We start from the raw sequence: 12,302 nt of genomic DNA, 5'->3' as shown, positions 1-12,302 counted from the left end.
AGGCAGAGGGGCTGGGTGCACATATCTGTGGCCTCTGGGACCTGGGTATTTGCCATTCCCCATAGCCTCCTCCCAAGAAGGACCCTACCAATCTTCCAAAATGGTTCAGTCTCTGAACCCAAGCCAGAAGAAGTGCCCGGTGGGAGAGTGCACCTCTGCTTCTGGCAACTCCCTCCACCTGGAGTGCCAAAATGGCCTACTCTGAGTTCCCACACTGACAAGCAGAAGCCCACTCACACTCACACTCACACCTTTGCACACTCTCTCTCACACACACCCACTCACACTCTCACCCTCACTCTGGCCCTGCCCCCTGCCATGTTGTTCCCTCCTACCACTGGTATTTTAATAGTGATTGCACTGGATCTGTATATTGCTTTGAGTAGTAAGGACATTTTAACAATATTAATTCTTTCAATTCAAGAGCAAGGTGTATCTTTCTATTTATTTGTATCCTCTTCAATTTTTTTCCGTCAATGTCTTATATTTTTCAGAGTATATGTCCTTCTCTTCCTTGATTAAATTTCTTCCTAGGTGTTTTGTGCTTTTTGATACAATTGTGAATAGAATTGTTTTCTTAGTTTCTCCTTCTGAGTTTTCATTACTAGTTCATAGAAACAAAATAGATTTCTGTATATTAATTTTGTATATTGCTACTATACTTATATCCTGCAAGGTTAGTTGTATTCTCCAACTATACTGAATTCATTTATTAATCTTAATACTTTTTTGGTGGTATTATTAGCATTTTCTATATATAGAATTATTTCTGCAATAGTGGCAGTTTTATTTCTTCCTTTCCAGGTAGATACCATTTATTTCTTTTTCTTGTCTGACTGCTGTGGCTAGAACTTCCAATACTATGTTGAATAGAAGTGGTAAGAGTAGACATCCTTCTCTTGTTCCTGATCTTACAGGAAAAGCTTTTTTATCTTTCACCATTGAGTATGATGTTAGCTGTAGGTTTGTCATAAACAACCTTTATTATTTTGAGGTAAGTTCCCTTCTAACCCATTTTATTGAGAGTTTTTCTCATAAATGTATGTTGTATTTTGTCAGATATTTCTTGCATCTATTGAGATCATCAATGGATTTTATCCTTCATTTTGTTGTTGTGATGTATCACATTAATTGATTTGTGGATGTTGAACCATCCTTGCATCCCTAGGATAAATCTCGCTTGGCCATGATGCATAATCCTCTCGATGCATTGTTAAATTTGGTTTGCTAATGTCTTGTTGAAAATTTTGCATCTATGTTTATCAAAGATTTTGGCTTTTAATTTTATTTCTCTTCTTCTTCTCCTCTTCCTCCTTCTCCTTCTTTGTATTATGTTTGGTTTTGGCACTAGGGTAATGCTGACTTCATAGACTGAAGTTAGATGCATTCCTGCCTCTGATTTTTTAAAAATAGTGTAAGGATAGGTGTTAATTTTTCTTTAAATGTTTGAAAGAATTCACTTGTGAAGCCATCTGGTCCAGGACTTACTCTCTTTCTTCCTTTCTTCCTTCCTTTCTTCCTTTCTTTCTTTCTTTCTTTCTTTCTTTCTTTCTTTCTTTCTTTCTTTCTTTCTTTCTTTCTTTCTATTTTAAGGAGAAAGAGAGAAGAAGGGGGAGAGAGAGAGAGAGAAACATTGATATGGGAGAGACACATTGATTGACTGCCTCCTGCACAACCCCAGTGGGGATCAAGGCGGGGCATGTACCCTGACTTCGAATTGAACCAGGGCCTCTCAGCCCAAGGGATGATGCTCAGTCCACTGACCCACACTGGCCAGGCTGGTCCTGGACTTTTATTTGTTGGGAGATTTTTTATTACTGCTGCAGTTTCATTGATAGTAATCAATCTGTTTATATTTTCTATTTCTTCCTGCTTCTGTTTTGGAAGGTTATATGCTTCTAGAAACATCCATTTCTTAGAGTAAAATTTGTTGGTATATAATTGTTTGTAGTATTCTTTGTGTTTCTGTGGTGTTTGTTGTAACCTCTCTTTCATTTATGATTTTATTTATTTCTGTCTCTGTCTCTTTTTTCTTTTCTTTTTTTTTTTATAAAAGTTTTTTCCTTTATTGATTTTAGAGACAGAGGAAGGGGGAGGGAGAGAGAGATAGAAACATCGATTGGCCGCCTCCTGCATGCCCCCCACGGGAGATCGTGCCCACAACCTGGGCATGTGTCCTGACCGGGAATCAAACCAGCGACCTCTTTTTTTTTTAAATTTTTTTTTTTATCCTCACCCGAGGATATTTTTCCATTTTTTGTACAGATAGAGTGGAAGGGAGAGAGAGGAAGGGAGAGAGAGAGAGAAACATCGACATGAAGGGACACATCGAGTGGCTGCCACCCGCACGACCAACCAGGGCCGGGGACAAACTGCAACCGAAGTACGTGCCCTTAGCGGGAACCGAACCCGGGTCTCTCCGGACCGCAGGCCGACGCTTTAACCGCTGAGCCAAACTGGCCAGGGCTCTGTCTCTTTTTTCTTGATGAGTTTGGCTAAACATTTGTCAATTTTGTTTATCATTTTAAAAACCCAGCTCTTAGTTTCACTATCTTTACAAAAATTTTTAAAATTTCTATTTTGTTAATTTCCACTCTCATCTTATCTATTTCCTCTTATCTACTTATTTTCAGTTTTATTTTTATTTATTTATATATTTTGGGGGGGTACGTGCCCCTGGTGGAAACCAAACCCGGGACTCTCTGGTCCACTGGCTGATGCTCCAACCTCTGAGCCAAACTGGCCAGGGCTCAGTTTTCTTTTTTAGTTCCTTTAGGTGTAAAGTTAGATTGTTTATTTGGAATTTTTTTTGTTTCTTTGGGTAGGAATATATAACTAGAAATTTCCTCCTTAGAACTGTTTATGCTGTATTCCATAAATTTTGAAATGTAGTATTTTTATTTTCATTTGTCTCAAGGTTGTGGGGTTTTTTGTTTGTTGTTGTTTTGTTAATCTTCATTTGAGGATACTTTTTCATTGATTTTTAGACAGAGCTGAAGAGAGAGAAAAACATCAGTGAGAGAGAGACACATGAAGTGGTTGCCTCCTGCACGACCCATATTGGAACCAGGGCTCTAACATACAACCCAAGTACATGCCCTTGAATGGGAATTGAACCTGAGGCTCTTCGGTCCATAGGCAGATGCTCTAATGGCTGAGCCAAACAGGCCAGGGCTCTAGGTTGTGTTTTAATTTCCTGTCTGATTTCCTCTTTGATCCATTGGTTGTTTAATAGCATGTTATTTAGTCTCCATATATTTGTGTTTCTTCCGAGTTTTCTTCCTGTACTTGAATTCTAGTGTCACTCCATTGTGGTCAGAAAAGATGCTTAATATAATTTCAATCTTCTTAAATTTATTGGGGCTGGTTTTGTGGCCTAATATGTAATCTATCCTAAAGAATGTTGCAATTGCACTTGAAAAAATGTGTTTTCTGCAGTTTTTAGATGAAATGTTTTATTAAGTCAATCTGCTCTAATGTGGCATTAAAGACCATTATTTTCTTATTAATTTCTGTCTGGATGATCTCATCATTGATGAGAGTAGGGTATTAAAATCCCCTACTATTATTGTAATGCTGCAAATATCTCCCTTTATCTTCATTCATATTTGCTTTATATATTTAGGTGCTCCTATGTTGGGTGCATATATATTCATAAGTTTTATGTCCTTCTTTGTCTTTAAGTCTATTTTGTATGCTATGAGTGTAATTACCCCAACTTTCTTTCTGCTTCTCTTTGTATGGAATATCTTTTTCCATCCCTTCAGTTTATATGTGTCTTTTAATTTGAAATGAGTGTTTTGTAGGAAGAATATAGATGAATTATATTTTTTAATCTAGTCAGCCACCCTTTATATTTATATTGGAGCATTTAAACCATTTACATATAAAGTAATTATTAAGTATGTACTTATTACTATTTTCTTAGTCACTTGGGGTTGTTTCTGTAGTTCTCCTCTCTTCCTCTCTTCTTCTCTTGATCTCTTCCCTTGTGGTCTGCTGGCTTTCTTTAGTGTTTCATTTGGGTTCCTTTCTCTTTATTCTTTACATATCTTTTGTAGGTTTTAGTTTTGTGGTTACCATGAGGTTTATATATATCAGCAGTCTATTTTAAGCTGATAGTCATTTAAGTTTAAATATATTTTGTCAGCCCTGGCCAGTTTGGCTTAGCGGTTAGAGCGTCGGCCTGCAGACCAGAGAGTCCCATGTTCGGTTCTCACTAAGTGCATGTACCTCGGTTGCGGTTTGTCCTTGGTCCCAGTTGAGGTTGTGCGGGTGGCAGCCAGTCAATGTGTCTCTCCCACATCAATGTTTCTCTCTCTCTCTCTTCCTTCCTCACTTCCTCCCACTCTATCTGAAGACAGATATAAAAATGTCCTTGGGTGAGGATAAAAAAAATAAATATATTTTGTCAAAGACTATATTTTTACTCCCCTTTCTTTGTGCCATAATTTTCATGTCATATTTTACTGTGTGTGTGTGTGTGTGTGTGTGTGTGTGTATCTCCTAACTACCTATTATAGCTTGAGTTGAGTTGGTACTTTTGTTTTTTTTTTTGACCTTCTGAGTAGCTTTTTAAATGTTTGAGTGTCTGTATCATTTAAATGGTTGGCTCTACCTGTGAGACGCCCCCCCCCCCCCCATTCTCACGTTTTCTTATTTCTGATTATGGACTTTCATTTTCTACATATAGTAGACCCTTTAACATTTATTGTAAATCTAGATTAATAGTGATGAACTCCTTTAGTTTTTGCTTGTCTGGGAAACTTTAGCCCTCCTTCTATTCTGAGTGATAACATTGCTGGGTAAATTATTCTACATTGTATGTTTTTTTTTTTCAGCACTTTAATGTTATCTTGCCACTCTCTTCAGGCCTGTAAAGTTGCTGCTGAAGAATCAGCCAATTGCATTATGGGGTTTTCTTTGTATGTAACTTGTTGCTTTCCTCTTGGTGCCTTCAAATGATCTCTTTACCCTTAACTTTTGCCATTTCAATTACAATATGTTTTGCTGTGGGTCTCTTTGGAGTCATTCTATTTGCTGTGGAGTTCTCTGTGCTTCTGGGACCTGGATGTCTCTTTCCTTACCCAGATAAGGGATATTTTCAGCCATTATTTCCTCAAATAAAGTTTTTGTTTCTTTCTCTCTTTTCCTTTTGGGATCTGTACAATACAAATATTTGTGAACTTGATATTGGTTCCTTAAACAATCCTCATGTTTTTTATTTTTTTTCTTATTTTCCTGTTTTGATTTTTTATTTCCACTGGTTTGTCTCCTAGATATTAGTGGCCTTATGTAGAATCAACCTCTCTGTAGGCCGTGTGTGGTGGGTGGTTTTGGCAGGCCTGTTGGATCCAAACTGGTGTTATGGCATCCAGGGCACTGGCCTGTAAAGCTGGAGAGGCTCTGGGTGTGGAAGTCAGGTGAATGTAGTAATGTCCAGTTGCTCATGCTTGCTATTTTGTTTGGAGCTGAAATGGGCATTGGTGATATGTGTGGGAGCACACTGCAAGAAGCTTTAAAGTATGCCAGAGCTCCTGGATGGGGCCTCTGCTTGCCCTGTTGAGGTGAAAGGGTACCTCTAATCCCAAAGAATCCCAGAAGTTACTGGAGAACTCTCACGCCTCTCCAACCTTCTCTATAAAGTCTCTCTCTCATTTGTTGTACAGAAAGTGATCTTGTGTAGAAGTGACCTCTGTGTAAGTTGTGTGTCAGGTCATTTTTTCAGCCTTGCTGGAGCTGTTTGAGTGCTTATGGTGTCTGGGTGCTGGCTTGCCAGGTTGAAGCAACTCTGGGCAGGGAGACTTGGTGTGTGTGGTGACATCCTGTTGATACTTCTTGCTCTGTTTTGCGGGGAGCTGAAATGGGCCTCCGGCAACAATCCTGTATGTAGGCCTAAGCACCGGACAGAGCTCCTGCCTGCCTTATCAAGACAGAGGAGGACATAAACAATGATGCTCACCAGCACCTCCAATCTCATAGAAGTCCCACAGATCCTGGAGAACTCCTGCATTTTCCCAGCCGTATCTATGTGGTCTCTTTCTCTTTTGTTGTTCAGAAGCTATTCAGTCAGGAATAATTGCTCTCTCTATAAGTGTATATTTTAGTGAGCTTGTGGGAGGGGGCAATTTAGCATTCTCCCGTGGCATTGCCACCTTGGACCTCTTTCCTTCCCCATTTTATTCAAGCATATGCCCTTCCCACAGTGCCTTCATCTCTCATCCCAGGGTAGATTCTGATTTATATTAACCAATTACAATTATCCATAATTTCCCTGAGAGGGATTGGTAAATGAGGGAAGCCTGCAGAGGGGACATCTTTGAGTTGTTTCCTTCTCCTCAGGTGATACCTGTGTCTGGGCAGGTGTCCAGACTATGCAGCCACCCTGCAGTCAGCCAGAGGATGGCAGGACAAACAAAAAGGGGAACCTGACATCGTTGAGCTACTGCTCCATGAGATAATAAATTATTCTGTTATTTAAGCCAGTTTGAACTAGAACAGACAAGCTATGAGGTCTTTTCCAAAATCTAAATTGTCTAAAAACCACTTTATTCTTATGCAAAGAATGTTGGGTCACAAACTCTAAACAGGTAAGCCACTTCCAGAGATTTATATCCATAGAAGGCTTTGGTTTCCTCTTCTACTGAAGTATGCTGTGTAAGAAGACGGTTGATGGCTGTTGCCTGACCAGGAGAAGCATCATTCTGGTGTGTATCTGATGTTACCTAATCATCCTTACTTGCCAAAGATAATTTTGGAAAAACCTGAATGTGAAAATCACTTTTGGATACTTCACACCCCAAATCTGGAATAAATTACTTGATAAATGGTTACTTTTCTGTCTCGTTAATTGATGCTCAGAAGCATAGTAGACCCAACGCCGCGACGTGCTAGAGCTGGCTCACACTGGCTTCCGAGAGACAACCGCGTGCTTTTCTTCACAACTCCCCGTGAGTCCCCTTATATTGGGAGCTTTATATCAGCCAAAGAGGGAGTATTTTCACCATGGAAATAGGCAAATGCTACAGACCAGAGCTTTTTACTCCTGGAGAACAGGTTGCGCAACATTCACCAGGACGTCACCACTCAGAGCAAGAGCAGACACCCTCTCCACCTTGGTCTGCAGTCTGCATATCGAAGCATGTAGGGTAGCAGATGTTTGTTCTTAAACATCATATAAATTGTAGCTTTGTTTTGAACATTAGAATCTGCTTTTATGTTATCAGAAGACTAGGGGTGTATACTAGCACATTATCCTTTTCTAGGAGTAAGTAAAAGATGTCTATGTGGTTAGTGAAAAGGTGGGTTAATGAATAGATGGGTATCAGGGCAATAAAGACGATGCTGTGTGTGTGTGTGTGTGTGTGTGTGTGTGTGTGTGTGTAAACGGGCTAGAAATCTAAGCTAATAAACCTTGGCTCCAACTCGCATAAGTGGTATGATTGCTGAAGTTCATTAGTGAACTCTAACTGAGTGGGGTTAGGCAATGGGCTGATTTTCCATTGGCATGAAGAAACTGCCAGCGAGGCTTTCAGCCAGCCAGATGATGATCAGCACACTTTACCTGAACTTGGCACCTACACAGCCATTTCAATGAACACCTGGAAGTCTCCAGTACTTGGTAGAAGGATGGAAGGATTCAGTTGTTTGGGCAGACTGTGTGAAGGGGCCTTGCGCTCACAGAGATTCAGACTGCAGCCCTGGGAGGTGAAGCAAACCCACATGTAGTGAGATTAGATGCACGTGCCCGACAGCAGATGTCATGACAGGTAGAGACACTATGTAGCCTCTTCATGCTTCCTATCCAAGAAGGCATGAGAACTCTTCATATATTGGGGCTGTGATCTGGGTTCCAGGGATGTTTACCTTTGTGATCACTTCCAGGTTCCCCTCTGCACTCATCTCTCTTTTCTGTGTGCTGTCTCCTCGCCTCCCGCAGGCACATGTCTATTTAGCACAAATATGTCCTGCCAAGCCCAAGATGTTCTCCTGCTAAGTGCACATTAAAACCCATTCCCAGAAAAAGAATAATGTCAGCCGTTTCTTCCTCACCCCTCCCAGCCCAGCAATAACCAATCAGCAGAGATGTTCATCCTGCATCCCTGTGCTGCAGGGACCGGAGTTCCGGTGCCTTTGATCTCCTGGGAGCATAGGAGTTACTGTATATCAGCCAAGTTGAGTTCTGCTTTCTCTGCGTAACTGTGGAGTCAACACACTATGAAGAACTCTCTGATGACTTTGTGAATACAATTAATTGGTTCCAGACAAAACCAAGCACTTCTTTGAGTCTGATTTCTTTAAATCATGAATCTGTTGTCTTTTTTCTGAGTGGTTAGGATTGGCAGCAAGACAAAGGGTCAGAGGATGGCTACTGGGGACTGTGTTTCACTCAAAAGATATTGGAGGTACAAAAAGAGAAAAACAAATAAGACCTGGACTATTTCTGCTCAGAGAAATTCTTGGTAATAGAAAATCAGAAAGCCTTCACTTCAGACACCATGCTTATGTGAACATTAGACTCAGAGAGACAGTGGATAAGTCTGGTGATCAATGCTGAAAGTCATCTGTTTGCAAGTAGTCCAAAGCAGTGATGGTGGGTGACAACTGGATGGTGCTGAAGAGGATCTGTTTGCCAAATCAAAAGGCTAAGTCTTCTCCATATATCTCCACTGCCATACACACTTGCTCTGGTGCCTTTTAGAAGCATGTTTTCATCCACACAACTTTTTTTTTTTCCTAGAGAGAGAGACATCAACCAGTTGCCTCCTGTATGAATCCTGACCAGGAATTGAACTCACAACTTTTTTTTTGGTTATGGGACCAACCAAGCTACCTGGCCAAAGTGACACAACTTTTCAAATTGAAGTTTTTAATCCAGATTTCAAAAACAAAATGAAATCATGTTATTTGCTCTGGATCTTAGAAATGCCATGTTATGATAGAAAAATTATAACCCTGGAACTGCCCATTTATTAGGCAAAAAGAAAATCTCAATAAATTCCCAAAGTAGAAATTATATAAGCAAGGTTTTCTGTCATATACATGTATTTTAAAAATTTGTAAAGAGTAAAATCATCACGAGTCTTATGTAAATATAAAATGAACACGTCAGAGATTTTATTTACATCATTAACCAATGAGGGAACCAATAAGAGATTAACTATAACAAGTTCAAAATATAATTAAGCACATACATATGCATATTCACAGAAGTAATTAGAAATGTTGAGATAAATTTACAAATAGATCTAAAATTAGTCACTATCCACAGGGTAATAATTAACTGCATCACCAGTAGACCCAATACATTTGAACATTCATGCTCAAGAATCATGTATATTGCCATGCAGTTTCTTCATTCAGAGTTCTATATAGCTCAGAAACCATGAGACCAAGATAACCTGAAAAGATATGCTGTATGATATATCTCTGCCCATTTCAAATTTTTAAAAATTTTATGTGTGTGTGTGTAATTTTTTAAAAAGTTTTTTCTTTATTGATTTGTAGAGAGAGAGGAAGTGAGAGGGAGAGAGATAGAAACATCAGTGAGAGAGAACATCGACTGCCGCCTCCTGCATGCCCCACAGTGGGGATTGGGCCCACAACCTGGGCATGTGCCCTGGCCGGGAATCGAATTTATATAATTTCCAGGTAATCTCCTCTACTGATAAGTCATTGCTAATTATTTTGATGTGGGATGGTTGCTACGATTGTCTCCATTACACATTGTGTCTACTCATACAGCATCAAGATGTGAAGATGCAGGGCCAGAAATAAGAAGTCTTACAGCACCCAGCTGTGGGTAATGGAGGAGAAACAAGTCTTGCTATATATAGATCCAGAAGCCAGTCTGTGCAAAATTCCTCCAGTCATCATTAGGTAAAACTGTATGCATAAGATCATCAATACCTATCAAAGCAAAAGTTCACTATGACAGTGGAATATTTGATACAATATGAACACATTTTTTCCTGCATCTAGAAAGTTGAACATTTTAATAAAACAAATGAAAACCTGTAGTCTTGATTTGGATGTATATCTATGTAATTTATCTATGTATATCTATGTAATTTATTTGGATTTACATAATCTATTAACAAGCTTAAATTTATTAAATAATTAAGAAAATTTACATTAAATGTAATAGAATACAAACAAAAGTGAAAAAGATATATGATGAAATCAGTAAGAATTATTCCCATAGACAAAATAGAATTTAACAACAAAAAAGTCCATATCATCCCACAAACAATAATTCATCAAGAGGAAGAGATAAATTCTGAGTAAAAATAGTGAATAAGATTAAATTATAGCAAAATATAATCAATGAAGATACAATAATCATATGAACACATTGGGAAAAGATTTAAATGCCTTCTTGATTTGAGACAAAATAATTATATCAATGAAGATAGCATAAAACTTACAAAAAAGTTATTCTAACTAGCCATTGGTGAAACTTGTTCATGCATATCATCAATTCAGAGGGGACTTATGATTAGTCATTATAAAATTTCAAATGTTCTGAAATCCTACAGTTCATATATAATAAAGGATTTTCCAAAATTTGACAATGATAATAACTTTACATAATATGACCAGCAATGAGTAGAAAAGTAAAATAAATGTTTCTAAACCTTCAATAATAAAAATGAAAGTTTAAACGACCATGCTGAAATAGTGTGAATTATCTTTGTATTCTCGTTATAGAAAAGAGTGAAACTGTTGTCTTATGAAGAGGTGATCAAACAGAGTGCAGCCAAAGGAGTATTTTAGAGGTATATTGGGAAGTTTATAAATAATAAATATTATTTTCCTAAATTTTGTGAAGTTTAATGTATGTTTTAAATTTTTCACATTTATAAATTGTTTAGAATCTTTCAATCTTATCATTTCCAAAATATCTTTTGCATGTTCTCTCTCCTTTTCTGCTGGTGTTAAACCTTAAAACCATATTCTCGTCTCTTATCAAACTCTTGTATTTTTCCATTCGTTATCTCAACATGCTTTATTCTGAATATTTTCTTCTGACCTAACTTCCAGATTGCTAAACCTCTCCTCAGCTGTGATTAATCTGCTATTAAATCCAAACATGAGTTCTTTGTTTTGGTTATTAAATTTTTCTGTTTTGGAACTTGCTTTTGGGTTTTGTGGCATAGACAACTTTCTGCCAAAATTCTTAATATTGTCTCTCATATCCTTGAACATAGTAAGAATAGTTACATTGAAATGTGTATTTCTCCTATATTTTCTAATTTCCATTTCTATTAAATTTTGTAATTTTGCTGCCTGGAATCTCCGTGGGCCTGTTGTTGCAGTTAGTTGTTCCGGCTGATGTTTGTACACCTTATCTTGTCTCCTAAAAACCCCGGTTATTTTTTATTGTATACGAGCTACTGTAACCCCAAATTGTTTGTAGAAACAATTTGTGTCTATGAGTCTCTTTCTATTTTGTTTGTTACTTTATTTTGTTGATTAGATTCCACATATAAGTGAAATCATATGGTACTTGTTCTCTGACTGGCTTATTTCACTTAGCATAATAATCTCTGGGTCTATCCATGCAATTGCAAAGGCAAGATTTCCTTCTTTTTTATGGCTCAGGAGTATTCCATTGTCTGAACAGACTGACAGCTGTCAGAAAAAGGGGGGCTAGGTGAAGGAATTAAAAAAATAGTCACAGCCATGGGTGGGTGGCTCAGTCACTTGGGGCATCGTCCCATACACAGAAAGATTTCAGGTTTAATCCCCAGTTGGGGTACGCACAGGAGGCAACTGAGGCAAGTGATCAATGTTTCTCTTGCTCTAAAAATCAATAAAAATATATCCATGTGTGAAGATTAAAAGAAAAAAAACAGACACAGACAATAATGTGATTGAAGAGGGAAAAGGGGGTGGGGAAGGTAGAAAAAGAAAAAGGGGAGATAAATGTTGATGGAAAGGACTTGACTTTGAAGGGTGAACACATGATACAATATACAGATGATGCGTTGTACAGTTGTATACTTGAAACATGTATAATTTTATTAACCAATGTCACACCCATGAATTCAAATAAAAATATTTTTTAAATTAATTTATTTTTGTTACAGATGTCCCCCCCACTGATTCCCCTCCCTCCCCAACCTCCCCGCCCTGACCCCAGCTTTGTTGTCCATGTCCTCTGTTCATGCATATATGCATATAAGTTCTGTGGTTTATCTCTCTCCCACCACCCCCTCTAATGGAATCCCCATCAGTCTGTACCCCACTTCCACGTCTCTGGGACTACCCCATTCCTCAGACTGTTATGTTCATTATAT

The sequence above is a fragment of the Molossus molossus genome, unplaced genomic scaffold (genome assembly GCF_014108415.1).
Source record: "Molossus molossus isolate mMolMol1 unplaced genomic scaffold, mMolMol1.p scaffold_m16_p_12, whole genome shotgun sequence".
In the NCBI taxonomy this organism is placed as follows: domain Eukaryota; kingdom Metazoa; phylum Chordata; class Mammalia; order Chiroptera; family Molossidae; genus Molossus; species Molossus molossus.
This window is presented reverse-complemented; position numbering follows the sequence as displayed.